Source organism: Pongo pygmaeus, chromosome 11 (assembly GCF_028885625.2).
Source record: "Pongo pygmaeus isolate AG05252 chromosome 11, NHGRI_mPonPyg2-v2.0_pri, whole genome shotgun sequence".
In the NCBI taxonomy this organism is placed as follows: Eukaryota; Metazoa; Chordata; class Mammalia; order Primates; family Hominidae; genus Pongo; species Pongo pygmaeus.
In genome coordinates, this window is record NC_072384.2 from 35,839,708 (window position 1) to 35,852,157 (window position 12,450).

Below are 12,450 nucleotides of genomic sequence, written 5' to 3' on the forward strand. Positions count from 1 at the left end.
AGTTCTTGACTGATGTCCGTACACCTCTCAGGGATCCAGAAAGGCAATTGTTGGGTACATAAGCTATTTTCCACATTTCAAAAATGTCTAATGGAGCCACTTCAGCAGATTGGCAGAATCTATCTACTAAAGCCAAATATGCATGTATCCCAGGGCCCAGCAATTCCTCTACTAGGTATGGATACCAGGTACAGACATTCTTACGTATATTCCCCAAGAGATATGAACCAAAATGTTCTAAGTAGTGCACTTGGAAATAGACAACACAGGGAAATTACCCAAATGCCCATCAACAATAGAACTGATAGATGTAGTATATTTATATAGTAGAATATGAACTAAGCACTGAGAATGAATGATCTTTAGCTATGTGTAACATGAATCTTAGCTGATGCTGAGTGCAAGTAGCTAGACACAAAGAATATATACTGCAAGAATAATTTACACAAAGTCCCAAGACCGGGAAACCTACACTATACTGTTGGAAATCAGGATGGGCTTATCCTTATGGGAGCATGGTGTTTAGCGACTGACAGGGAAGTTGAGGGTGCTGGTAATCCAAGGTGCTGATGATGGTCTGTTTCTTGATCTGGGTGCTGGTTATGTGGGTATGTTTGGTTTGTGAGGATGAATTGAGCAATACATTTTTTGGTATGTGTGCTTTCTGTAGTATATTACGTAATACTTCAACTAAAGTTTTAAAAATGTGGAAAATTTAAAAATGGGAATTATACTATGGCTATTGGTGATTTTTGCTGCAAATGCAGTTAAATGTAACTATTCATAATATATAATGGGAGAAGAAGTTAATTGTTGCTGGAGAAAGTGTTCGTAGTGCTTTTAAAATGTGGGCTCAACCCAGGGCAGAGAATTATGAAAAATGTCCCTGGGGAATGCACTTGTAAAAAGTTTCAGGGCCAGTAGGCTAAACTTTTAAAACAAATTGTCTCCCTTGTAGTATGTTTGTTACCAAGGGTTTCCAGAGACATTTTGTGGCATTTTCATGAAAGATATAAGAGAATGTTATCATTCCAGGATGACTTAGATTTAGACCTTGCAAGACACAGGGAGGTGAGTTAATGCTTGCTTCCTGCGGACACTTTTAGATTGGCTTGTTATGAGTTTCCTGTTCAGTGAAAATGAGGTGAGAGGCCCTAGTTAACCTGGCCTTTTTCCCTTTGCCCCATCCAGAGAACTGCAGGTGGCCAGCTGTGTTTTCCAAGGCTCAGATACGACCTCCAGTCAATCAATAAACAAGACCTCAGGAAAGAGGAAGAATGGTTTGCTTGATTGAAAGTGAGTTTGTCATGTGTATCAATAAGACAAAGTGCTTATGGTCTTCTAGTACTAGGCTTTACTCTCCTCTTGGCAACCAGACAACCTTCCACCGTCTGCTAGCCACTTTTTGCCACCATCTTCCAGTCACCAGCCAATCTAGTCTCCTCCCTGCTGTGTGCCTCTGTGGGGGGAGTCAGGGAATCCTCATCACTAATATAATTCATCTCGATTTTTACAGAAACTTTGCCAGAGCAGGGTTTGCTGCAATTGGGGGTAAGGAAGTGAGAAACTGCTGCCACTTATTACCTTGCTCCATTAAATTAGTTCATGAATTAGTTCAGACAATGACTTCAATCTGGGTGCCTGGAGGAGCTGAGGGTCAGCTGTCTCAACTGGAAGGACTTGGAAACCCACGTTCTAGACAGCAGGTGGAAGGCCCAGCAGCTAGAAGAAAGCTGTCTTCAGCAGGAGTTGTGTGACAGTGAGAACAGCTCATCAAGAGCCATGGCCTTGGACCCCAAGACTCAACCAGAGGTGCAAGGTGGTGGGATGCCCTACCCAGCAGCCATTCTCATTCTTCCTCTTGAGTGTCCACTTCTCCTCTTGGCCCAGGTGGTAAATCTGGATTAATTTAAGCCAAACTTAGGAGTTCAGTTCTTCTTGCCAATGACTGATTTAAGGAGGAGAATTTATCCCAAATCTAGCCAAGTAGAAGAGAGGAGAAATATCCGGGGGGGTGTCTGGTAAATGTTTCTTCTACTTTGTCATGCCTTGATGTGACTTCTGAAATGCTTGCAGCCATGCTGTAACTAAGAAGGCAGCAGGCCTGGAGATAAGCCAATGTGTTCAGGTTGCTGAGGGGAAGATGGTAAGGGCCTGGATCCCTCAGGCCACTAGAGAGCCTTTGAAGTAAGTAATACCAGACTGAATTTCCATGATGGGAGCTAATACATTTTCTTTATCATTTAAGCCAGTTGAATTTGAGTATTTGGTTACTTGCAGCCTAAACCTCCCTAATTAATCTGAAGCTTCATCCCAAATGTTTCCCATCTGCATACACATATTGTCAATTTGCAGCTAGAAAATTTTACTTGGATATATCCTGTGTGGCATTATTTTTCAGCCTAAAACATTTAAAATTTAACTACTTGTTTTTTCCTCAAATATACTTCTCAAATTTTTACTAGAGATAATTAGAAATCTCTGACTTACCCTACTTTCAATCAGTTAGTGCACCCTACACATACACAAAATTATACAATTTTAACAAGCATACAAAAATTTAAATCTTTTATGAATGCTCTCTGTATGGCAGGCCCTGTACTATGTAGATTTATATAAACTATTGCAAATTCTTAAAACAATACGGCAGGATAGATAATTTTATCTCCATTATGTATCTTAGGAAAATAAAGCTAGAGCTGTTAGGTAACTTGCCCAAAGTCACACAGCTTGTCTTGGCTGAAAGGAGACTGGAACGTAGTACAGACATTCCCCCTTTGGGTGTTCCTCTTGTCTGGCCACCTCTTCCTGCAGACCTATCTTGCATCTATATTTCCGTTTCCTCTCCCACTATCACTTTTCAGTTTTAGTCCTAAGTGCTTAGTGCCTGGAGTATTGCAGTGGAAAAACCTTCTGGACTCTCTCGCCTCAAACCTTGGCTGCACATTACTGCTGTACTGACTTCCCCAAGATTCGGCTCATTCCACTTTCCCACGTTAACATCTTCAGTGATTTATTATCATCTGTAGCAGCAGTAATAGTGGCAGGCAGGTAGTATAAATATGTGAAGTCTGTTGAAAACACTAGGCTGTAAACTGCTTATGTGGTGACCAAATGCCTCTTGAAACACTGGGCACTTTAAGTAATAAAACATAAGTTGGCTACCAGTTTGTAACCAAGTGCCCTGAAGACAAAATTCATTATTTTTCTCACTGCATTCAAGGTTATCTAAAACTGAATCCCAAACTAATATCTCCCTCTTATCTCTTAGTCACCACCCCTCTGAAGCCTCTCATTTAGATACAAGGCTGAGTCCCTCCATTCTCTAGATGGACTTGACTGCTATGCTCTTTCTCATGCCTTTGTCCCAGGAATTTTGTCCATTCATTCCTACCTACTTGTCGATGGTCACAACCCAGATCCAGTCCCTCTTTCTTGACAAAGCACTCCTGGGATCTCATAGAAGGGACTCTCAGGTGTGCAAGAGGCCTGCACAGCCTGCAGGCCAGGCTCCTGGATGATCCTTGCTGGGCATTTGCTGGGCCTGAGTTTGAACACTTAGGTCACTACTCCCTAACACAGCTTCTGCCACTACTGGGCTTCACTGGCTGTTCAAAGACCTGCTGTCAGTTGAGGCAAATGTTATTATCCTAATGTCTACCTTTTGAGGTCAGGTGTGACAAGCCTACTTTTTCCTTTAAAATATTGAAAGAGTAATAGTATGTCTTCCATCTGCTCAGAATCTTCCATATTCAAAACTCTCTCAAAGACATAATTTTAGACATATGAAGAGCTTCAGAAACAAATTAATGAATTTATGGCAGGTTTTTATGTAATACTGAATACATGAAAGGAGAATTACCAAATGCTTGCTTTGGGAGGGGATGCCAAACTGGAGCTTGTAGGCAGCTTGGGTCCTTTCTCTGAAGGAATCATATTCACTGTTTGACCACGTATGAAAAGTTAGAAGAACATCTTCAGCCTTTCAGGAGGAGAGAAAATGCTTAGTTCATTGGCTATTTATTTATTTATTTCTTATTTTCTTTGAGACAGAGTCTCGCTCTGTGGCCCAGGCTGGAGTGCAATGGCACGATCTTGGCTCACTGCAACCTCTGCCTCCTATGTTCAAGCAATTCTCCTGCCTCAGCCTCCTGAGTAGCTGGGATTACAGGCACCTACCATGCCTGGCTAATTTTTGTATTTTTGGTAGAGATGGGGTTTCACCATGTTGGCCAGGCTGGTCTCAACCTCCCGACCGCAAGTGATCCACCCGGCTTGGCCTCCCAGAGTGCTGGGATTACAGTCATGAGCCACCATCCCCAGCCATGGCTTTAGTATTAGCTCTTCCCCTCTATAAACCCACTCCCTTCTACTTCAGAGACAAGGTTGATGCAGCCGTTGATTTTAAAAATGTGTCCATTGTTGCATTTTATAAATATGAACAAACAGAAATACCCAGTTCATAATAATTTCTCCTTGAAATATTAATATGTTCGAGATTTCAGATAGACTTACTGGAATTTACAAGTTCTACAATATAACAAAAAGTGTTGCAGTAAGCCCAAAAGAAATTGCATCTAAAGGACTTTGTTGAACTTGTTTATTCTTCCAATTGAATTGGCATAGATTTGGTGTATTGTATTACTGATTTTCTATTTGTAAAGGATTATGAGTTATATAGAATACATATTTTTAAACTGGGAAGAAACCCTCTAAATCTCTCTCATATCTTGCCTGTATTCTACAAGAGGATCAGATGCAGTGTTTGACTGTCCAAGTACATTCTAAAGTTCTCTAAGGAAGCATTTGGCTTTGAGCAATGAACAGGTGATCAGACCAAAGGGGACAAAAGTGAAGAGAAACACAAAAATGGTATGGATTTACCATGCAGGAGCCATCCTTTGAAAAGCCTTCCCTGCACAATGATAATATGTGTGTGTGTGCGTGCGTGTGTGTGTGCTTGCACATACCTGTGTATGTGTATGAGGTGTTGGTATGGGGTGGAGTTGGGGACTTGAGAGTGGGGTAGAGATTTTTCTGAAACTTCTGTCTGAGAGAACTGGAAAACTGTTTTCCTGATAGCGTATTTAATCTAAATTTGTTAGGAAGCAGCCACAGTGAATTTTGGTATATTCATCCATCCCTCTACTGAATTTCCACAGCATTAATCATCTGTGGCACTTCCTTGGAAGTAACCTCCCCCGTCTTTGTGATGCTGTGAGCTGTGTGTCATTGCGGGCCGCCTCACTGGGCTTCTCATGGCTGTCCATCAGCTGCCCAGGTAGGAGCCAAACCCCTCAGAGGGAGGGGCTATGGTCCCAGCCCAAGTGTCCCTCATAAATCTTCACAGAGTGACAGCAGAGCATAGGTGTCCATAAGCATTTGTTTTCAGACCCACAGAGAACAGAAAGAACCCTAAATAAAATGGAAGAATTGCAAGGTGGGCTCCTCAAGTTAAATCAGGCTATTACCAATGTCATTACACCTCGGGGTTAAGGGGCTTTAAAGACCATCTGTTTGAAAAGTCTCCCTCCCATTTAACTGAAAAATGTTTCCCTATGGCTTCTACCAGTTAGTCTGCAAAGAACAAAGGTTTCTATTTCTTAGCCATTATGTTCCGTCTCATACATGTAACATGGGTAATGAGTATGAGTATGTGTGAGCACTTGGGCATGTGTGTGTGTGCCTGGTGGGCACATTATCTTACCTGTAGTAAACAGTTGTAATAATGGACCATGCCAATCAGAAGGTCTATAAGTAATAAAAATTTTTACATTATAAATTTACTGTATAATTCATACATTTGAAAGAAGACTACAAAAAATAAGTCGATGTGATTTTGCATTTAGTTAAGGTGAGGTTTAGTTGTGATTTTTATTTGCATTTTCTCTTTCTCATATCTACTGGTATAAATTAAAATTATGGGCTTTTAAATAAAACTTTTTTAAATCTCATAAATAATCTCACTGTTATCCTGAATTGATGATAGTATGTGGAATCCTGGCAAAGATTATTAAAGCAGACGGAACTCTGGCAGAAGAAGGTCCTATTCTTTGGAGACCCCATCCTAGGAAAGGCCTCAGGCCAGGCAGTAATTTCTATTTCCTGTCTCTTGTCTTCACCTTCTGGGGACTCCCACACAATCCAGTGCCCCATCTGGACATTGAGATCCATAAGGATAGTTTATTGCCAGGCCCCTGCTGAGCTAGAAACATTCTTCAGACAGTGCTGAATCCCCCAAAAGACATCCAGAGTCTGCGCATTTCAGCTTTGATTTCTGCATCAGATGTGAGCTGGAGCAAGAAATGCTGTGAATTAAGAAGGAGCTATAACTTGCTCATCAGTGATGAGGAAGAGGAGGGACTACTTCCCCTTCATTGGCCATTAATTAAAAAGAGTAAGTTTATTTTTTTCTAAATACTTTCTTATGTACTCCAATTTTCCAAAAATGAGCATACAGTCATATTCCTTTATTCACTCTTCTACTAAGCATCTACTGAAATATTTACAGTGAGGTAGGTGCTGTGCTAGGGTAAACAATAGGTAAAAAGTGCTTGCCTGCGAGGAGCTTATCATCTGTTGGAGCAGTTTATTTTATTGAGTAACTACTATGTGCTTGGCATTGCACCAAGTATTTTACTGACATAATCTCATTTAATCCTCATCATAATTTCACAGCATGGGATTAATCATCGCTATTTAATAGATGAAAATTAGGAGGCTCAGAGAATATAAGCAACTTTACTAAAAGCTATTAAGTAGCAGGGACAGGGTTGGAGCCTGTGGTAAATAGTTTTTCCAGTCACCCATGTTTAATGCCCCTTCCCTGTTTTGTTGACTTTGGGTGTGGGTCCGTGGCCAACTTTGACCAGTGAGAGGAGAGTGGAGGGGATGTCTTTTCTGAACAGAAGCTTGAAGATCAGTACATAGTTTGCCTTGTTCTCTGCCGTGATGACAATTCCAGGTGGAGGCTGCCCAGGTAACCTGAGTCCCACAGTGAAGAAGACATAGAGTACAGATACAGCCCACCCGTAGCAGGCATGCAGAGGGCATGAAAAATCAACTGTTGCTGTTGTAAGTCACTGAAACTCTGGGGTTGTGGTTCTGTTTTCTGCAGCCTGGCTGTCCGACTGGTGCAGAACCTTTAAGCCATTGTACCAGAATGCCTTCTTTTATATTATTTCTATAATTAGAAGTGAAAAAAAAAGTTGAAATTGGAGAAAACATTAATCTGGGCCAGATTTTTTGTTCTAAAAATGTTTACATGAATGATGATTTTTTTTCTTCTGCCTTATCTGCCACCCTTCTTCCACTCTTAAAATCTTCTGTATCCATGAGGATGACTATCTACAGGACTCATCCTGCCCCTTTCTGTCTTAATGCCTTAGTGGATACCTCTTCCTGCAATGCTTATAGCTGAATTCAATTCCACAAGCACTTATTGAGCATCTTTTGGAATGTCTATTATCCCGCTTCTTCGAAGTCCCAAACTCCTACCCGCTCTGTGCAGCCATCCTGATGACCCCATACCTATATGATCTCTCTCTCGCTCTCCCCTAGACTCTAATACTATTATTTGCCACACATTATATGTTCCCTTAAACTGTTCACTATCATTTTTGATTGGAATAAAATTCAAATAACACAAAATTCACCATTTAAAAGTGGACAATTCAGTGATTTTTAGTATATTTACAATGTTGTGCAACCATCACTATTTAATGCCCCAAACTTTTCATTACTCACAAAGAAACTTAATTATCTATGAAGTAAGCACTCCCTATTCTTTCCTCTCTGCAGCCCTTGGCATCCACTAACCTCTTTATTTTTCATCTATGGATTTATCTCTTCTGGACATTTCACATAAATAGAATTGTGCAATATGTTGACTTTTGCATCTAGCTTCTTTTACTTAGGATATTTTCAAAGTTTGTCCAGTTGTGGCATGGATCAGTATGTCACTTTCTTATGGTTGAATAACATTCCATTATTTAGATATACCACAATTTGTTTATCTGTTCATCAGTTGATAGACATTTGGATTGTTTCCATATTTAGCTTTTGTGAATAGTGCTGTTGTGGGTGGGCAAGGTTTTGTGTGGATATATGTTCTCATTTCTCTTGAGGATATACCTAGAAGTAGAATTGTTGGGTCATATGGTAACTTTATCTATGGTAACTTTATCTTTTTGAGTTTCTTTTTTTTTTGTTTGTTTTCTCTAAGACCCTGTGGGCTCCTAGCAGAAAGTTTTCCAACTCTTATCTGTGCTGCTGCAGTACATACATTCATTCCTTTGACAAATGTGAGTTGAGGGTCTATTTTGTGCCTGGTACTCCTCTGGGCATTTCTGCCAAACTGATTTTCATAGAATGCTAGCCTGTGATCTGAGAGGTCATTTGGTCCCTTTTCCCATCCAGTAGAAGAATCCTATATCCAAATCCTCTGGTCTTCGTATCAACTTTCATCCTCAAACCATAGAGCTTAGCTCCTTAAATGTAATTTTGGTTGCATTTTGTGACTGCAGAAACAATATATACTTATTGTGCAAAACTTCAAAGTATAAGAACATATTAAAAAAGAAGCAAAAATTATCTATAATTCTATAACCCACCACTAACATATTGCTAAATTTCCTTTCAGACTTTTCGTCCGTCCGATAATGTAATTCATGTAATTGGGATCATCCTGTATTCATCAGATACCTCTTGTGCATGGCTTCAAACCCTCTCATCATCACCCCATATTGTGAAAGCTTCCACCAGTTTCCCACAGGCGTCAACCAACAGCACCTCACCTTGGGCAAGACCATTGTACCTCTTGCTTCTCTGACCTAATGGTGTCAGTGTGATGTGTCTAAGGGATCTGCTCAACATGTGCAGTCTAAACCTTTGACCAAAGATAAGTGACCTTCTGTTCCTTGGGCTTCTCAGAAAGAGATGGAACAATCAGTTTCTCCCAATAGTGGTCAATGGTGTGATACATCTTTCGATTTTCTCTCTCTCCTCCTCTGTTCAGTCCTCCTATTCCTCCCTTGCTTCCTGGAATCATCATCCTGAATAAATGACCCACACATCAAAGTTTGTTGCAGATGTTACTTTATGGGGAGGGAGAAACACGGACTAAGGTATTGTATATGCAAGTTCAGACACAGATTTAAACATTATGCCATGAGTTTAGAATATACACACAAATACATATATATGTATGTATATGTATTTATAAATTTAAGTAGTATGTGAATTGCTGTATAAGTGTATATAAATTTATATTCTTGTATATGTAAATTCAAATATATATTTTAGGTATAAATACTTTTTATATATAATACGTTGGCATTCATTCCTCTTCCCTTCTATGATCTCCTGTATCAGAGATGCTGGAAGCCTAGGACACCATTTCCCAGAATTCTTTGCCAGCAGGCTTCTAATTTAGACTCTGCTGCTCATGAATGAATGGATGGCAGAAGGAAGCAGACGGTAGTATTGTTTCTCTAGCACTGGTGGGCGAGTGTGTGGGCTTTACATATGGTGAATGTGAATTTTTTGCAGTGGCTTCTTTAGATTCACATGCAGTTGTAAGGAATAATGTAGAGAAATATTGTATACATTTTACATAGTTCCTCACAATAGTAATATTTTACAAGATAGTCATATGGTATTACAACTGAGATGCTAACATTGATACAATTTACTTATCCTATTCAGAATTCCTTGGTTTTACTTGTACTCGTGTGTGTGTGTGTGTGTGTGTATTATATACAATTTATTCACATTTTTACTGGGATATAATTCACAAAATATAAAATTCACTAATTCAGAGTTCAATGGTTTTTAGTATATTCACAGAATTATCCAGCTTTCATTACTATCTAACTCTAGAACGTTTTCATTACCTCAGAGGGAAACTAACCTTAGCAGTCACTCTCTATCCCTCCCTCTAGCCCTAGGCAACCAGTAATCTACTTTCTTTCTCTAAGGATTTGCATATTGTAGACATTTCATATAAACCGAATGATATAATATCTGGTCTTTTGCAATTGGCTTCTTTCCCTTAGTATAATGTTTTCAAGGTTCATCCATGTTGTAGCATGTATCAGTACCTCATTCTTCTTTATTGTAGATAATATTTTATGGTATGGACACTTTATCCATTCATCGGATGATGACATTTGAGTTGTTTTCACTTTGGTAGTGTTATAGATATGCTGCTATAAAAATTGTGGAAACTTGATGTGCAAGTTTTTGTGTGGACATATGTTTTCATTTCACTTCTATATATACCTATGAGTGCCGTTGTTCATCATATGGTAACTCTATGTTAACATTAAATAACTTTTAAACTGTTTTCCAGAGTGGTAGCACCGTTTTACATTCCTACTAGCAATGTTTGAGAGTTCTAGTTTTTCTACAACCTGGCCAAAATTTGTAATTGTCTGTCTTTTTGATAGTTCTATATAATTTTATCAAATGTATAGGTTCATGTGTCTGCCACCATAGCCAAGATACTGAACAGTTTCATTAACACAAGGATCCCTCATGTTGCTTTTTTTTTTGAGACGGAGTCTTGCTCTGTCGCCCAGGCTGAAGTGCAGTGGTGCGATCTCGGCTCACTGCAAGCTGCGCCTCCCTGGTTCACGCCATTCTCCTGCCTCAGCCTCCCAAGTAGCTGGGACTACAGGCGCCTGCCACCACACCCAGCTAATTTTTTTGTATTTTTTTAGTAGAGACGAGGTTTCACCGTGTTAGCCAGGATGGTCTCTATTTCCTGACTTCGTGATCCGCCCACCTCGGCCTCCCAAGTGCTGGGATTACAGGCGTAAGCCACGGCGCCTGGCCATGTTGCCCTTTTAAAACTGCACCCACCTCCCTTCCACATCCTCCCAACCCCTTACCAACTCCAGGAACCACTAATCTTTTCTCCATTTCTAAAATTTTGTTATTTGAAAAATGGAATCACAGGTAGTAATCAAAGGCTACTTAGTATATAAACAGAATAATACATTAAGTAACCTCTGGGGATTGACTTTTTTCAAACTATTGATACACACAACATGGATGACGTCCTGTGGATATACCACAATTTGTTAAATTGTTTAAGCATTTATTCACTGAAGGACATCTGGGCTGTATCCAGTTTTTGGCTGCTACAGCTGCTATAAACACTTACGTGCAGGTTTTTTGTGAGCATAAGTCTAAATTTCTCCAGCATAAATGCCCAAGAATGCAATTAGTGGGTGGTTGTATGGCTATTGGAGGTTTAGTTTACAAAAATTGCCAAACTATTTTCCATTTCCATTCTGGCCAGGTGGGTATGAGTACTGTAGTTTCTCTGCATCCTCACCAGCATTTGTTGTTGTCACTCTGTTTATTTTTAAATCTTTGCTTATTGTATCTTTCTCTATGCAAACTTTCAAAAATTTACCTTTTCAAAAAAGTCCTCTTTTTTATTTATAGCAGTGATCTTCATGTTATGGTTAGGAAAGTCTTTTTCACTATCATATTATAAAAACTATTTCTTGTATTTTCTTCTGGTATTTTTATAGAGAGGCAATGCAGGATGGAGTAGATCAGAATGATTGGAGTCTGTCTGCAGTGAGATCTGCTCTGTTTAAGTCTTGGCTCCATCACTTGCTACTGTGCCCACTTTTAGTTGACATGTATCTCTATACTTTCCCTGTATATCTCCTCTCCTGATATCTCCTCTCCTTCAACTGTTTCTTAGGTAATGCTTTTTCATCCTGGTCAACCTCTGCTGGAAATTCTCCAGTATGACAATGTCTATCTTAACTTGACATACCCAGATCTGAGCACTCCATTCCAGATAAATTTTGACAGTGCAGAGAAAGTGGGTCTTAACTTGCACTGTTCTGCACACTGTTAATGTTAGCAAAGATTGCAGTGACTTTTGGAGGTGACCATGTTAACTCCCTGGCCATTAGGAAACTTCTGAAAGCAAAACATCATCATTTTCACATGAACTGCTATTAAAGCAAGTCTCTTCCATCTCACATTTCTGCAGGCAATTTGATGATTTTTATCTTTTCCTCCAGTAGTTCTTTTGATTAATGTATAGTGGCCCTATTTGTTCCTAATAATGCTTTTCACCTTAAAGTCTATTTTGTCTTATAAAAATGTTGCCATATTAGAATTTTTTTTTGCTAAGGTATTTCTTGAATATCTTTTGCCTTTATTTTCTATTTTCAGTATTATTTTGTTTTAGGGGTGTCTCATATATAGTATATAGTATATAGCTTGATTTTTTAAAATCTTATTTGATAATCTGAATGTGAATAGGTGAGCTTATTTATATTTGTTGAAAACCTAATATAATTGGACTTACTTATGCCATCTATTTTGTACTTTTATTCACCTTTCCTGTTTTCTGTTTTTAAGTTCCTATTCTGTTTTCTTCTGTTTGAGGTTGTAGATTGTTTCCAGTTTTTAAGTACT

At 39.2% G+C, this 12,450-nt stretch overlaps 1 pseudogene; it reads left to right on the forward strand.

Annotated features, from left to right (window-relative positions):
- The first annotated feature begins 1,782 nt into the window (after nucleotides 1–1,782).
- On the forward strand, nucleotides 1,783–4,594 carry LOC129031542 (structural maintenance of chromosomes protein 4-like; annotated as a pseudogene).
- Nucleotides 4,595–12,450: the final 7,856 nt, after the last annotated feature.